Here is a 17,499-nt window from a genome sequence, read left to right as displayed (position 1 = left end):
GTCTCCCACCACCCCACCCCCCAGCCACCAGGGGCAGCCTCCACCAGGCTCCCACTCATGTCTCCCACCACGCCCACCCCCCAGCAGTGCAGGGGCTGCCTCCACCAGGCCCCCACTCATGTCTCCCACCACCCCCACCCCCCAGCCACCAGGGGCAGCCTCCACCAGGCCCCCACTCATGTCCAACTCGTGTCTCCCACCACCCTCACCCCCCAGCCACCATGGGCAGCCTCCACCAGGCCCCCACTCATGTCTCCCACCACCCCCACCCCCCAGCCACCAGGGGCAGCCTACACCAGGCCCCCACTCATGTCCCCTATTACCCCCACCCCCAGCAGTGCAGGGGCAGCCTCCACCAGGCCCCCACTCATGTCCGCCTGCACACCCACCCCCCAGCAGTGCAGGGGCACCCTCCACCAGGCCCCCACTCATGTCCAACTCATGTCTCCCACCACCCTCACCCCTCAGCCACCAGGGGCAGCCTCCACCAGGCCCCACTCATGTCCCCCTGCACCCCCACCCCCCAGCAGTGCAGGGGCAGCCTCCATCAGGCCCCCACACATGTCTACCACCACCCCCAGCCACCAGGGGCAGCCTCCACCAGGCCCCAACTCATGTCTCCCACCACCCCGACCCCCCAGCAGTGCAGGGGCAGCCTCCACCAGGCCCCCACTCATGTCTACCACCACCCCCACCCCCACCCCCCAGCCACCAGGGGCAGCCTCCACCAGGCCCCCACTCATGTCCCGCTGCACCCCCACCCCCCAGCAGTGCAGGGGCAGCCTCCACCAGGCCCCCACCCATGTCTACTACCACCCCCACCCCCCAGCCACCAGGGGCAGCCTCCACCAGACCCCCACTCATGTCTCCCACTACCCCCACCTCCCAGCAGTGCAGGGGCAGCCTCCACCAGGCCCCCACTCATGTCCCCCTGCACCCCCACACCCCAGCAGTGCAGGGGCAGCCTCCACCAGGCCCCTACTCATGTCTCCCACCACCCCCTACCCCCCAGCAGTCAGGGGCACCCTCCACCAGGCCCCCACTCATGTCTCCCACCCCCCCCCCCTCCCCCTAGCCACCAGGGGCAACCTCCACCAGGACCCCACTCATGTCTCCCACCACCCCCACCCCCCAGCAGTGCAGGGGCAGCCTCAACCAGGTCCCCACTCATGTCTACCACCACCCCCACCCCCCAGCCACCAGGGGCAGCCTGCACCAGGCCCCCACTCATGTCTACCACCACCCCCACCCCCCAGCAGTGCAGGGGCAGCCTCCACCAGGCCCCCACTCATGTCTCCCACCACCCCCACCCCCAGCCACCAGGGGCAGCCTCCACCAGGCCCCCACTCATGTCTACCACCACCCCCACCCCCCAGCCACCAGGGGCAGCCTCCACCAGGCCCCCACTCATGTCTCCCACCACCCCCACCCCCCAGCAGTGCAGGGGCAGCCTCCACCAGGCCCCCACTCATGTCTCCCACCACCCCCAGCCACCCGGGGCAGCCTCCACCAGGCCCCCACTCATGTCTACCACCACCCCCACCCCCCAGCAGTGCAGGGGCAGCCTCCACCAGGCCCCCACTCATGTCCCCCTGCACCCCACCCCCAGCCACCAGGGGCAGCCTCCACCAGGCCCCCACTCATGTCTCCCACCACCCCCACCCCCCAGCAGTGCAGGAGCAGTCTCCACCAGGCCCCCACCCATGTCTACCACCACCCCCACCACCCAGCCACCAGGGGCAGCCTCCACCAGGCCCCCACTCATGTCTCCCACCACCCCCACCCCCCAGCAGTGCAGGGTCAGCCTCCACCAGGCCCCCACTCATGTCCCCCTGCACTCCCACCCCCCAGCAGTGCAGGGGCAGCCTCCACCAGCCCCCCACCCATGTTTCCCACCACCCCACCCCCCAGCTGTCAGGGGCACCCTCCAAAAGGCCCACACTCATGTCTCCCACCACCCGCTACGCCCCAGCAGTCAGGGGCACCCTCCACCAGGCCCCCACTCATGTCTACCACCACCCGCACCCCCCAGCAGTGCAGGGGCAGCCTCCACCAGGCCCCCACTCATGACCCCATGCACCCTACCCCCCAGCAGTGCAGGGGCAGCCTCCACCAGGCCCCCACCCATGTCTCCCACCACCCCACCCCCCAGCCACCAGGGTCAGCCTCCACCAGGCCCCCACTCATGTCTCCCACCACCCCCACCCCCCAGCAGTGCAGGGGCAGCCTCCACCAGGCCCCCACACATGTCTCCCACCACCCCCACCCCCCAGCCACCAGGGGCAGCCTCCACCAGGCCCCCACTCATGTCCAACTCATGTCTCCCACCACCCTCACCCCCCAGTCACCAGTGGCAGCCTCCACCAGGCCCCCACTCATGTCTCCCACCACCCCCACCTCCCAGCGACCAGGGGCAGCCTCCACCAGGCCCCCACTCATGTCCCCTATTACCCGCACCCCCCAGCAGTGCAGGGGCAGCCTCCACCAGGCCCCCACTCATGTCCCCCTGCACCCTACCCCCCAGCAGTGCAGGGGCAGCCTCCACCAGGCCCCCACCCATGTCTCCCACCACCCCACCCCCCAGTCACCAGGGGCAGCCTCCACCAGGCCCCCACTCATGTCTCCCACCACCCCCACCCCCCAGCAGTGCAGGGGCAGCCTCCACCAGGCCCCCACTCATGTCTCCCACCACCCCCACCCCCCAGCCACCAGGGGCAGCCTCCACCAGGCCCCCACTCATGTCCAACTCATGTCTCCCACCACCCTCACCCCCCAGCCACCAGGGGCAGCCTCCACCAGGCCCCCACTCATGTCTCCCACCACCCCCACCCCCCAGCCACCAGGGGCAGCCTCCACCAGGCCCCCACTCATGTCTACCACCACCCACACCCTCCAGCAGTGCAGGGGCAGCCTCCACCAGGCCCCCACTCATGTCCCCTGCACCCTACCCCCCAGCAGTGCAGGGGCAGCCTCCACCAGGCCCCCACCCATGTCTCAAACCACCCCACCCCCCAGCCACCAGGCGCAGCCGCCACCAGGCCCCCACTCATGTCTCCCACCACCCCCACCCCCCAGCAGTGCAGGGGCAGCCTCCACCAGGCCCCCACTCATGTCTCCCACCACCCCCACCCCGCAGCCACCAGGGGCAGCCTCCACCAGGCCCCCACTCATGTCCAACTCATGTCTTCCACCACCCTCACCCCCCAGCCACCAGGGGCAGCCTCCACCAGGCCCCCACTCATGTCTCCCACCACCCCCACCCCCCAGCCACCAGGGGCAGCCTCCACCAGTCCCCCCCTCATGTCCCCTATTACCCCCACCCCCCAGCAGTGCAGGGGCAGCCTCCACCAGGCCCCCACTCATGTCCCCCTGCACACCCACCCCCCAGCAGTGCAGGGGCACCCTCCACCAGGCCCCCACTCATGTCCAACTCATGTCTCCCACCACCCTCACCCCTCAACCCGCCAGGGGCAGCCTCCACCAGGCCCCACTCATGTCCCCCTGCACCCCCACCCCCCAGCAGTGCAGGGGCAGCCTCCATCAGGCCCCCACCCATGTCTACCACCACCCCCACCCCCCAGCCACCAGGGGCAGCCTCCACCAGGCCCCAACTCATGTCCCGCTGCACCCCACCCCCCAGCAGTGCAGGGGCAGCCTCCACCAGGCCCCCACCCATGTCTACTACCACCCCCACCCCCCAGCCACTAGGGGCAGCCTCCACCAGACCCCCACTCATGTCTCCCACTACCCCCACCTCCCAGCAGTGCAGGGGCAGCCTCCACCAGGCCCCCACTCATGTCCCCCTGCACCCCCACCCCCCAGCAGTGCAGGGGCAGCCTCCACCAGGCCCCTACTCATGTCTCCCACCACCCCCACCCCCCAGCAGTCAGGGGAACCCTCCACCAGGCCCACACTCATGTCTCCCACCACCCCCTACCCCCCAGCAGTCAGGGGCACCCTCCACCAGGCCCCCACTCATGTCTCCCACCCCCCCTCCCCCCAGCCACCAGGGGCAGCCTCCACCAGGACCCCACTCATGTCTCCCACCTCCCCCTCCCCCCAGCAGTGCAGGGGCAGCCTCAACCAGGTCCCCACTCATGTCTACCACCACCCCCACCCCCCAGCCACCAGGGGCAGCCTCCAACAGGCCCCCACTCATGTCTACCACCACCACCACCCCCCAGCAGAGCAGGGGCAGCCTCCACCAGGCCCCCACTCATGTCTCCCACCACCCCCACCCCCCAGCCACCAGGGGCAGCCTCCACCAGGCCCCCACTCATGTCTCCCACCAACCCCACCCCCCAGCAGTGCAGGGCAGCCTCCACCAGGCCCCCACTCATGTCTACCACCACCCCCACCCCCCAGCCACCAGGGGCAGCCTTCACCAGGCCCCCACTCATGTCTCCCACCACCCCACCCCCCAGCAGTGCAGGGGCAGCCTCCACCAGGCCCCCACTCATGTCTCCCACCACCCCCAACCCCCAGCCACCAGGGGCAGCCTCCACCAGGCCCCCACTCATGTCTCCCACCACCCCCACCCCCCAGCAGTGCAGGAGCAGTCTCCACCAGGCCCCCACCCATGTCTACCACCACCCCCACCCCCCAGCCACCAGGGGCAGCCTCCACCAGGCCCCCACTCATGTCTCCCACCACCCCCACCCTCCCGCAGTGCAGGGTCAGCCTCCACCAGGCCCCCACTCATGTCCCCCTGCACCCCCACCCCCAGCAGTGCAGGGGCAGCCTCCACCAGGCCCCCACTCATGTCCCCATGCACCCTACCCCCCAGCAGTGCAGGGGCAGCCTCCACCAGGCCCCCACCCATGTCTCCCACCACCCCACCCCCCAGCCACCAGGGTCAGCCTCCACCAGGCCCCCACTCATGTCTCCCACCACCCCCACCCCCCAGCAGTGCAGGGGCAGCCTCCACCAGGCCCACACTCATGTCTCCCACCACCCCCACCCCCCAGCCACCAGGGGCAGCCTCCACCAGGCCCCCACTCATGTCTCCCACCACCCCCACCCCCAAGCAGTGCAGGGGCAGCCTCCACCAGGCCCCCACTCATGTCTCCCACCACCCCCACCCCCAGCAGTGCAGGGTCAGCCTCCACCAGGCCCCCACTCATGTCCCCCTGCACCCCCACCCCCCAGCAGGGCAGGGGCAGCCTCCACCAGGCCCCCACTCATGTCCCCATGCACCCTACCCCCCAGCAGTGCAGGGGCAGCCTCCACCAGGCCCCCACCCATGTCTCCCACCACCCCACCCCCCAGCCACCAGGGTCAGCCTCCACCAGGCCCCCACTCATGTCTCCCACCACCCCCACCCCCCAGCAGTGCAGGGGCTGCCTCCACCAGGCCCCCACTCATGTCTCCCACCACCCTCACCCCCCAGCCACCAGGGGCAGCCTCCACCAGGCCCCCACTCATGTCTCCCACCACCCCCACCTCCCAGCGACCAGGGGCAGCCTCCACCAGGCCCCCACTCATGTCCCCTATTACCCCCACCCCCCAGTAGTGCAGGGGCAGCCTCCACCAGGCCCACACTCATGTCCCCCTGCACCCTCACCCCCCAGCAGTGCAGGGGCACCCTCCACCAGGCCCCCACTCATGTCCAACTCATGTCTCCCACCACCCTCACCCCCCAGCCACCTGGGGCAGCCTCCACCAGGCCCCACTCATGTCCCCCTGCACCCCCACTCCCCAGCAGTGCAGGGGCAGCCTCCGCCAGGCCCCCACCCATGTTTACCACCACCCCCACCCCCCAGCCACCAGGGGCAGCCTCCACCAGGCCCCCACTCATGTCCAACTCATGTCTCCCACCACCCTCACCCCCCAGCCACCTGGGGCAGCCTCCACCAGGCCCCACCCATGTCCCCCTGCACCCCCACTCCCCAGCAGTGCAGGGGCAGCCTCCGCCAGGCCCCCACCCATGTTTACCACCACCCCCACCCCCCAGCCACCAGGGGCAGCCTCCACCAGGCCCCCACTCATGTCTCCCACCACCCCAACCCTCAGCAGTGCAGGGGCAGCCTCCACCAGCCCCCCACTCATGTCTACCACCACCCCACCCCCCAGCCACCAGGGGCAGCCTCCACCAGGCCCCCACTCATGTCCCCCTGCACCCCCACCCACCAGCAGTGCAGGGGCAGCCTCCACCAGGCCCCCACCCATGTCTACCACCACCCCACCCCCCAGCCACCAGGGGCAGCCTCCACCAGGCCCCCACTCATGTCTACCACCACCCCCACCCCCAGCAGTGCAGGGGCAGCCTCCACGAGGCCCCCACTCATTTCTCCCACCACCCCCACCCCCCAGCCACCAGGGGCAGCCTCCACCAAGCCCCCACTCATGTCTCCCACCACCCCCACCCCCCAGCAGTGCAGGGGCAGCCTCCACCAGGCCCCCACTCATGTCTACCACCACCCCCACCCCCAGCCACCAGGGGCAGCCTCCACCAGGCCCCCACTCATGTCTCCCACCACCCCCACCCCCCAGCAGTGCAGAGGCAGCCTCCACCAGGCCCCCACTCATGTCCCCCACCACCCCCAGGCCCCAGCCACCCGGGGCAACCTCCACCAGGCCCCCACTCATGTCTACCACCACCCCCACCCCCCAGCAGTGCAGGGGCAGCCTCCACCAGGCCCCCACTCATGTCCCCCTGCACCCCACCCCCCAGCCACCAGGGGCAGCCTCCACCAGGCCCCCACTCATGTCTCCCACCACCCCCCCCCCCCCAGCAGTGCAGGGGCAGCCTCCACCAGGCCCCCACCCATGTCTACCACCACCCCCACCCCCCAGTCACCAGGGGCAGCCTCCGCCAGGCCCCCACTCATGTCTCCCACCCCCACCACCCCCCAGCAGTGCAGGGGCAGCCTCCACCAGGCCCCCACTCATGTCCCCCTGCACCCCCATCCCCCAGCAGTGCAGGGGCAGCCTCCACCAGGCCCCCACCCATGTCTCCCACCACCCCACCCCCCACCAGTCAGGGGCACCCTCCACCAGGCCCACACTCATGTCTCCCACCACCCCCTACCCCCCAGCAGTCAGGGGCACCCTCCACCAGGCCCCCACTCATGTCTACCACCACCCGCACCCCCCAGCAGTGCAGGGGCAGCCTCCACCAGGCCCCCACTCATGTCCCCCTGCACCCTACCCCCCAGCAGTGCAGGGGCAGCCTCCACCAGGCCCCCACCCATGTCTCCCACCACCCCACCCCCCAGGGGCAGCCTCCACCAGGCCCCCACTCATGTTTCCCACCACCCCCACCCCGCAGCAGTGCAGGGGCAGCCTCCACCAGGCCCCCACTCATGTCTCCCACCACCCCCACCCCCCAGCCACCAGGGGCAGCCTCCACCAGGCCCCCACTCATATCCAACTCATGTCTCCCACCACCCTCACCCCCCAGCCACCAGGGGCAGCCTCCACCAGGCCCGAACTCATGTCTCCCACCACCCCCACCCCCCAGCCACCAGGGGCAGCCTCCACCAGGCCCCCACTCATGTCCCCTATTACCCCCACCCCCCAGCATTGCAGGGGCAGCCTCCACCAGGCCCCCACTCATGTCCCCCTGCACCCCCACCCCCCAGCAGTGCAGAGGCTGCCTCAACCAGGTCCCCACTCATGTCTACCACCACGCCCACACCCCAGCCACCAGGGGCAGCCTCCACCAGGCCCCCACTCATGTCTACCACCACCCCCACCCCCCAGCAGTGCATGGGCAGCCTCCACCAGGCCCCCACTCATGTCTCCCACCACCCCCACCTCCCAGCCACCAGGGGCAGCCTCCACCAGGCCCCCACTCATGTCTCCCACCACCCCCACCCCCCAGCAGTGCAGGGGCAGCCTCCTCCAGGCCCCCACTCAGGTCCCCCTGCACCCCCACCCCCCAGCAGTGCAGGGGCAGCCTCCACCAGGCCTCCACTCATGTCCAACTCATGTCTCCCACCGCCCTCACCCCCCAGCCACCAGGGGCAGCCTCCACCAGGCCCCCACTCATGTCTCCCACCACCCCCACCCCCCAGCAGTGCAGGGGCAGCCTCCACCAGGCCCCCACTCATGTCTCCCACCACCCCACCCCCCAGCAGTCAGGGGCACCCTCCACCAGGCCCACACTCATGTCTCCCACCACCCCCTAGCCCCCAGCAGTCAGGGGCACCCTCCACCAGGCCCCCACTCATGTCTCCCACCACCCCCACCCCCCAGCCACCAGGGGCAGCCTCCACCAGGCCCCCACTCATGTCTCCCATCACCCCCGCCCCCCAGCAGTGCAGGGGCAGCCTCCACCAGGCCCCCACTCATGCCCCCCAGCCGTGCGATTTGCCTGGGTACGTGTACTTCAGGGTGAGCAGGAAGTTCCACACGCGATTGGCCTGGGTATGTGTACCTTGGGGTGCGCGGGCCCCCACTCATGTCCCCCTGCACCCCACCCCCCAGCAGTGCAGGGGCAGCCTCCACCAGGCCCCCACCCATGTCTCCCACCACCCCCACCCCCCAGCCACCTGGGGCAGCCTCCACCAGGCCCCCACTCATGTCTCCCACCACCCCCACCCCCCAGCAGTGCAGGGGCAGCCTCCACCAGGCCCCCACTCATGTCTCCCACCACCCAGCCACCAGTGGCAGCCTCCACCAGGCCCCCACTCATGTCTACCACCACCCCCACCCCCGAGCAGTGCAGGGGCAGCCTCCACCAGGCCCCCACTCATGTCCCCCTGCAGCCCACCCCCCAGCAGTGCAGGGGCAGCCTCCACCAGGCCCCCACCCATGTCTCCCACCACCCCACCCCCCAGCCACCAGGGGCAGCCTCCACCAGGCCCCCACTCATGTCTCCCACCACCCTCACCCCCCAGCAGTGCAGGGGCAGCCTCCACCAGGCCCCCACTCATGTCTCCCACCACCCCCACCCCCCAGCCACCAGGGGCAGCCTCCACCAGGCCCCCACTCATGTCCAACTCATGTCTCCCACCACCAACTCACCCCCAAGCCACCAGGGGCAGCCTCCACCAGGCCTCACTCATGTCTCCCACCACCCCCACCCCCCAGCCACCAGGGGCAGCCTCCACCAGGCCCCCACTCATGTCCCCTATTACCCCCATCCCCTAGCAGTGCAGGGGCAGCCTCCACCAGGCCCCCACTCATGTCCAACTCATGTCTCCCACCACCCTCACCCCCCAGCCACCAGGGGCAGCCTCTACCAGGCCCCACTCATGTCCCCCTGCACCCCCACCCCCTGCAGCGCAGGGGCACCCTCCACCAGGCCCCCACTCATGTCCAACTCATGTCTCCCACCACCCTCACCCCCCAGCCACCAGGGGCAGCCTCCACCAGGCCCCACTCATGTCCCCCTGCACCCCCACCCCCCAGCAGTGCAGGGGCAGCCTCCACCAGGCCCCCACCCATGTCTACCACCACCCCCACCCCGCAGCCACCAGGGCAGCCTCCACCAGGCCCCCAATCATGTCTCCCACCACCCCCACCCCCCAGCAGTGCAGGGGCAGCCTCCACCAGGCCCCCACTCATGTCTACCACCACCAACCACCCCCACCCCCCAGCCACCAGGGGCAGCCTCCACCAGGCCCCCACTCATGTCCCCCTGAACCCCCACCCCCAGCAGTGCAGGGGCAGCTTCCACCAGGGCCCCACCCATGTCTACCACCACCCCCACCCCCCAGCCACCAGGGGCAGCCTCCACCAGGCCCCACTCATGTCTACCATCACCCCCACCCCCCAGCCACCAGGGGCAGCCTCCACCAGGCCCCCACTCATGTCTCCCACCACCCCCACCCCCCAGCAGTGCAGGGGCAGCCTCCACCAGGCCCCCACCTGTGTCTACCACCACCCCCACCCCCCAGCCACCAGGGGCAGCCTCCACCAGGCCCCCACTCATGTCCCCCTGCACCCCCACCCTCCAGCAGTGCAGGGGCAGCCTCCACCAGGCCCCCACCCATGTCTCCCACCACCCCACCCCCCAGCAGTCAGGGGCACCCTCCACCAGGCCCACACTCATGTCTCCCACCACCCCCTACCCCCCAGCAGTCAGGGGCACCCTCCACCAGGCCCCCACTCATGTCTACCACCACCCGCACCCCCCAGCAGTGCAGGGGCAGCCTCCACCAGGCCCCCACTCATGTCCCCCTGCACCCTACCCCCCAGCAGTGCAGGGGCAGCCTCCACCAGGCCCCCACCCATGTCTCCCACCACCCCACCCCCCAGCCACCAGGGGCAGCCTCCACCAGGCCCCCACTCATGTCTCCCACCACCCCAACCCCCCAGCAGTGCAGGGGCAGCCTCCACCAGGCCCCCACTCATGTCTCCCACCACCCCCACCCCCCAGCCACCAGGGGCAGCCTCCACAAGGCCCCCACTCATGTCCAACTCATGTCTCCCACCACCCTCACCCACCAGCCACCAGGGGCAGCCTCCACCAGGCCCCCACTCATGTCTCCCACCACCCCCACCCCCAGCCACCAGGGGCAGCCTCCACCAGGCCCCCACTCATGTCTACCACCACCCACACCCCCAGCAGTGCAGGGGCAGCCTCCACCAGGCCCCCACCCATGTCTCCCACCACCCCACCCCCCAGCCACCAGGGGCAGCCTCCACCAGGCTCCCACTCATGTCTCCCACCACGCCCACCCCCCAGCAGTGCAGGGGCTGCCTCCACCAGGCCCCCACTCATGTCTCCCACCACCCCCACCCCCCAGCCACCAGGGGCAGCCTCCACCAGGCCCCCACTCATGTCCAACTCGTGTCTCCCACCACCCTCACCCCCCAGCCACCATGGGCAGCCTCCACCAGGCCCCCACTCATGTCTCCCACCACCCCCACCCCCCAGCCACCAGGGGCAGCCTACACCAGGCCCCCACTCATGTCCCCTATTACCCCCACCCCCAGCAGTGCAGGGGCAGCCTCCACCAGGCCCCCACTCATGTCCGCCTGCACACCCACCCCCCAGCAGTGCAGGGGCACCCTCCACCAGGCCCCCACTCATGTCCAACTCATGTCTCCCACCACCCTCACCCCTCAGCCACCAGGGGCAGCCTCCACCAGGCCCCACTCATGTCCCCCTGCACCCCCACCCCCCAGCAGTGCAGGGGCAGCCTCCATCAGGCCCCCACACATGTCTACCACCACCCCCAGCCACCAGGGGCAGCCTCCACCAGGCCCCAACTCATGTCTCCCACCACCCCGACCCCCCAGCAGTGCAGGGGCAGCCTCCACCAGGCCCCCACTCATGTCTACCACCACCCCCACCCCCACCCCCCAGCCACCAGGGGCAGCCTCCACCAGGCCCCCACTCATGTCCCGCTGCACCCCCACCCCCCAGCAGTGCAGGGGCAGCCTCCACCAGGCCCCCACCCATGTCTACTACCACCCCCACCCCCCAGCCACCAGGGGCAGCCTCCACCAGACCCCCACTCATGTCTCCCACTACCCCCACCTCCCAGCAGTGCAGGGGCAGCCTCCACCAGGCCCCCACTCATGTCCCCCTGCACCCCCACACCCCAGCAGTGCAGGGGCAGCCTCCACCAGGCCCCTACTCATGTCTCCCACCACCCCCTACCCCCCAGCAGTCAGGGGCACCCTCCACCAGGCCCCCACTCATGTCTCCCACCCCCCCCCCCTCCCCCTAGCCACCAGGGGCAACCTCCACCAGGACCCCACTCATGTCTCCCACCACCCCCACCCCCCAGCAGTGCAGGGGCAGCCTCAACCAGGTCCCCACTCATGTCTACCACCACCCCCACCCCCCAGCCACCAGGGGCAGCCTGCACCAGGCCCCCACTCATGTCTACCACCACCCCCACCCCCCAGCAGTGCAGGGGCAGCCTCCACCAGGCCCCCACTCATGTCTCCCACCACCCCCACCCCCAGCCACCAGGGGCAGCCTCCACCAGGCCCCCACTCATGTCTACCACCACCCCCACCCCCCAGCCACCAGGGGCAGCCTCCACCAGGCCCCCACTCATGTCTCCCACCACCCCCACCCCCCAGCAGTGCAGGGGCAGCCTCCACCAGGCCCCCACTCATGTCTCCCACCACCCCCAGCCACCCGGGGCAGCCTCCACCAGGCCCCCACTCATGTCTACCACCACCCCCACCCCCCAGCAGTGCAGGGGCAGCCTCCACCAGGCCCCCACTCATGTCCCCCTGCACCCCACCCCCAGCCACCAGGGGCAGCCTCCACCAGGCCCCCACTCATGTCTCCCACCACCCCCACCCCCCAGCAGTGCAGGAGCAGTCTCCACCAGGCCCCCACCCATGTCTACCACCACCCCCACCACCCAGCCACCAGGGGCAGCCTCCACCAGGCCCCCACTCATGTCTCCCACCACCCCCACCCCCCAGCAGTGCAGGGTCAGCCTCCACCAGGCCCCCACTCATGTCCCCCTGCACTCCCACCCCCCAGCAGTGCAGGGGCAGCCTCCACCAGCCCCCCACCCATGTTTCCCACCACCCCACCCCCCAGCTGTCAGGGGCACCCTCCAAAAGGCCCACACTCATGTCTCCCACCACCCGCTACGCCCCAGCAGTCAGGGGCACCCTCCACCAGGCCCCCACTCATGTCTACCACCACCCGCACCCCCCAGCAGTGCAGGGGCAGCCTCCACCAGGCCCCCACTCATGACCCCATGCACCCTACCCCCCAGCAGTGCAGGGGCAGCCTCCACCAGGCCCCCACCCATGTCTCCCACCACCCCACCCCCCAGCCACCAGGGTCAGCCTCCACCAGGCCCCCACTCATGTCTCCCACCACCCCCACCCCCCAGCAGTGCAGGGGCAGCCTCCACCAGGCCCCCACACATGTCTCCCACCACCCCCACCCCCCAGCCACCAGGGGCAGCCTCCACCAGGCCCCCACTCATGTCCAACTCATGTCTCCCACCACCCTCACCCCCCAGTCACCAGTGGCAGCCTCCACCAGGCCCCCACTCATGTCTCCCACCACCCCCACCTCCCAGCGACCAGGGGCAGCCTCCACCAGGCCCCCACTCATGTCCCCTATTACCCGCACCCCCCAGCAGTGCAGGGGCAGCCTCCACCAGGCCCCCACTCATGTCCCCCTGCACCCTACCCCCCAGCAGTGCAGGGGCAGCCTCCACCAGGCCCCCACCCATGTCTCCCACCACCCCACCCCCCAGTCACCAGGGGCAGCCTCCACCAGGCCCCCACTCATGTCTCCCACCACCCCCACCCCCCAGCAGTGCAGGGGCAGCCTCCACCAGGCCCCCACTCATGTCTCCCACCACCCCCACCCCCCAGCCACCAGGGGCAGCCTCCACCAGGCCCCCACTCATGTCCAACTCATGTCTCCCACCACCCTCACCCCCCAGCCACCAGGGGCAGCCTCCACCAGGCCCCCACTCATGTCTCCCACCACCCCCACCCCCCAGCCACCAGGGGCAGCCTCCACCAGGCCCCCACTCATGTCTACCACCACCCACACCCTCCAGCAGTGCAGGGGCAGCCTCCACCAGGCCCCCACTCATGTCCCCTGCACCCTACCCCCCAGCAGTGCAGGGGCAGCCTCCACCAGGCCCCCACCCATGTCTCAAACCACCCCACCCCCCAGCCACCAGGCGCAGCCGCCACCAGGCCCCCACTCATGTCTCCCACCACCCCCACCCCCCAGCAGTGCAGGGGCAGCCTCCACCAGGCCCCCACTCATGTCTCCCACCACCCCCACCCCGCAGCCACCAGGGGCAGCCTCCACCAGGCCCCCACTCATGTCCAACTCATGTCTTCCACCACCCTCACCCCCCAGCCACCAGGGGCAGCCTCCACCAGGCCCCCACTCATGTCTCCCACCACCCCCACCCCCCAGCCACCAGGGGCAGCCTCCACCAGTCCCCCCCTCATGTCCCCTATTACCCCCACCCCCCAGCAGTGCAGGGGCAGCCTCCACCAGGCCCCCACTCATGTCCCCCTGCACACCCACCCCCCAGCAGTGCAGGGGCACCCTCCACCAGGCCCCCACTCATGTCCAACTCATGTCTCCCACCACCCTCACCCCTCAACCCGCCAGGGGCAGCCTCCACCAGGCCCCACTCATGTCCCCCTGCACCCCCACCCCCCAGCAGTGCAGGGGCAGCCTCCATCAGGCCCCCACCCATGTCTACCACCACCCCCACCCCCCAGCCACCAGGGGCAGCCTCCACCAGGCCCCAACTCATGTCCCGCTGCACCCCACCCCCCAGCAGTGCAGGGGCAGCCTCCACCAGGCCCCCACCCATGTCTACTACCACCCCCACCCCCCAGCCACTAGGGGCAGCCTCCACCAGACCCCCACTCATGTCTCCCACTACCCCCACCTCCCAGCAGTGCAGGGGCAGCCTCCACCAGGCCCCCACTCATGTCCCCCTGCACCCCCACCCCCCAGCAGTGCAGGGGCAGCCTCCACCAGGCCCCTACTCATGTCTCCCACCACCCCCACCCCCCAGCAGTCAGGGGAACCCTCCACCAGGCCCACACTCATGTCTCCCACCACCCCCTACCCCCCAGCAGTCAGGGGCACCCTCCACCAGGCCCCCACTCATGTCTCCCACCCCCCCTCCCCCCAGCCACCAGGGGCAGCCTCCACCAGGACCCCACTCATGTCTCCCACCTCCCCCTCCCCCCAGCAGTGCAGGGGCAGCCTCAACCAGGTCCCCACTCATGTCTACCACCACCCCCACCCCCCAGCCACCAGGGGCAGCCTCCAACAGGCCCCCACTCATGTCTACCACCACCACCACCCCCCAGCAGAGCAGGGGCAGCCTCCACCAGGCCCCCACTCATGTCTCCCACCACCCCCACCCCCCAGCCACCAGGGGCAGCCTCCACCAGGCCCCCACTCATGTCTCCCACCAACCCCACCCCCCAGCAGTGCAGGGCAGCCTCCACCAGGCCCCCACTCATGTCTACCACCACCCCCACCCCCCAGCCACCAGGGGCAGCCTTCACCAGGCCCCCACTCATGTCTCCCACCACCCCACCCCCCAGCAGTGCAGGGGCAGCCTCCACCAGGCCCCCACTCATGTCTCCCACCACCCCCAACCCCCAGCCACCAGGGGCAGCCTCCACCAGGCCCCCACTCATGTCTCCCACCACCCCCACCCCCCAGCAGTGCAGGAGCAGTCTCCACCAGGCCCCCACCCATGTCTACCACCACCCCCACCCCCCAGCCACCAGGGGCAGCCTCCACCAGGCCCCCACTCATGTCTCCCACCACCCCCACCCTCCCGCAGTGCAGGGTCAGCCTCCACCAGGCCCCCACTCATGTCCCCCTGCACCCCCACCCCCAGCAGTGCAGGGGCAGCCTCCACCAGGCCCCCACTCATGTCCCCATGCACCCTACCCCCCAGCAGTGCAGGGGCAGCCTCCACCAGGCCCCCACCCATGTCTCCCACCACCCCACCCCCCAGCCACCAGGGTCAGCCTCCACCAGGCCCCCACTCATGTCTCCCACCACCCCCACCCCCCAGCAGTGCAGGGGCAGCCTCCACCAGGCCCACACTCATGTCTCCCACCACCCCCACCCCCCAGCCACCAGGGGCAGCCTCCACCAGGCCCCCACTCATGTCTCCCACCACCCCCACCCCCAAGCAGTGCAGGGGCAGCCTCCACCAGGCCCCCACTCATGTCTCCCACCACCCCCACCCCCAGCAGTGCAGGGTCAGCCTCCACCAGGCCCCCACTCATGTCCCCCTGCACCCCCACCCCCCAGCAGGGCAGGGGCAGCCTCCACCAGGCCCCCACTCATGTCCCCATGCACCCTACCCCCCAGCAGTGCAGGGGCAGCCTCCACCAGGCCCCCACCCATGTCTCCCACCACCCCACCCCCCAGCCACCAGGGTCAGCCTCCACCAGGCCCCCACTCATGTCTCCCACCACCCCCACCCCCCAGCAGTGCAGGGGCTGCCTCCACCAGGCCCCCACTCATGTCTCCCACCACCCTCACCCCCCAGCCACCAGGGGCAGCCTCCACCAGGCCCCCACTCATGTCTCCCACCACCCCCACCTCCCAGCGACCAGGGGCAGCCTCCACCAGGCCCCCACTCATGTCCCCTATTACCCCCACCCCCCAGTAGTGCAGGGGCAGCCTCCACCAGGCCCACACTCATGTCCCCCTGCACCCTCACCCCCCAGCAGTGCAGGGGCACCCTCCACCAGGCCCCCACTCATGTCCAACTCATGTCTCCCACCACCCTCACCCCCCAGCCACCTGGGGCAGCCTCCACCAGGCCCCACTCATGTCCCCCTGCACCCCCACTCCCCAGCAGTGCAGGGGCAGCCTCCGCCAGGCCCCCACCCATGTTTACCACCACCCCCACCCCCCAGCCACCAGGGGCAGCCTCCACCAGGCCCCCACTCATGTCCAACTCATGTCTCCCACCACCCTCACCCCCCAGCCACCTGGGGCAGCCTCCACCAGGCCCCACCCATGTCCCCCTGCACCCCCACTCCCCAGCAGTGCAGGGGCAGCCTCCGCCAGGCCCCCACCCATGTTTACCACCACCCCCACCCCCCAGCCACCAGGGGCAGCCTCCACCAGGCCCCCACTCATGTCTCCCACCACCCCAACCCTCAGCAGTGCAGGGGCAGCCTCCACCAGCCCCCCACTCATGTCTACCACCACCCCACCCCCCAGCCACCAGGGGCAGCCTCCACCAGGCCCCCACTCATGTCCCCCTGCACCCCCACCCACCAGCAGTGCAGGGGCAGCCTCCACCAGGCCCCCACCCATGTCTACCACCACCCCACCCCCCAGCCACCAGGGGCAGCCTCCACCAGGCCCCCACTCATGTCTACCACCACCCCCACCCCCAGCAGTGCAGGGGCAGCCTCCACGAGGCCCCCACTCATTTCTCCCACCACCCCCACCCCCCAGCCACCAGGGGCAGCCTCCACCAAGCCCCCACTCATGTCTCCCACCACCCCCACCCCCCAGCAGTGCAGGGGCAGCCTCCACCAGGCCCCCACTCATGTCTACCACCACCCCCACCCCCAGCCACCAGGGGCAGCCTCCACCAGGCCCCCACTCATGTCTCCCACCACCCCCACCCCCCAGCAGTGCAGAGGCAGCCTCCACCAGGCCCCCACTCATGTCCCCCACCACCCCCAGGCCCCAGCCACCCGGGGCAACCTCCACCAGGCCCCCACTCATGTCTACCACCACCCCCACCCCCCAGCAGTGCAGGGGCAGCCTCCACCAGGCCCCCACTCATGTCCCCCTGCACCCCACCCCCCAGCCACCAGGGGCAGCCTCCACCAGGCCCCCACTCATGTCTCCCACCACCCCCCCCCCCCAGCAGTGCAGGGGCAGCCTCCACCAGGCCCCCACCCATGTCTACCACCACCCCCACCCCCCAGTCACCAGGGGCAGCCTCCGCCAGGCCCCCACTCATGTCTCCCACCCCCACCACCCCCCAGCAGTGCAGGGGCAGCCTCCACCAGGCCCCCACTCATGTCCCCCTGCACCCCCATCCCCCAGCAGTGCAGGGGCAGCCTCCACCAGGCCCCCAC

This window comes from Ambystoma mexicanum, chromosome 1p, assembly GCF_040938575.1.
Source record: "Ambystoma mexicanum isolate Mex_15411 chromosome 1p, UKY_AmexF1_1, whole genome shotgun sequence".
Taxonomy (NCBI): domain Eukaryota; kingdom Metazoa; phylum Chordata; class Amphibia; order Caudata; family Ambystomatidae; genus Ambystoma; species Ambystoma mexicanum.
The sequence above is the reverse complement of the archived record's forward strand: the minus strand, read 5'-3'. Positions refer to the sequence as shown.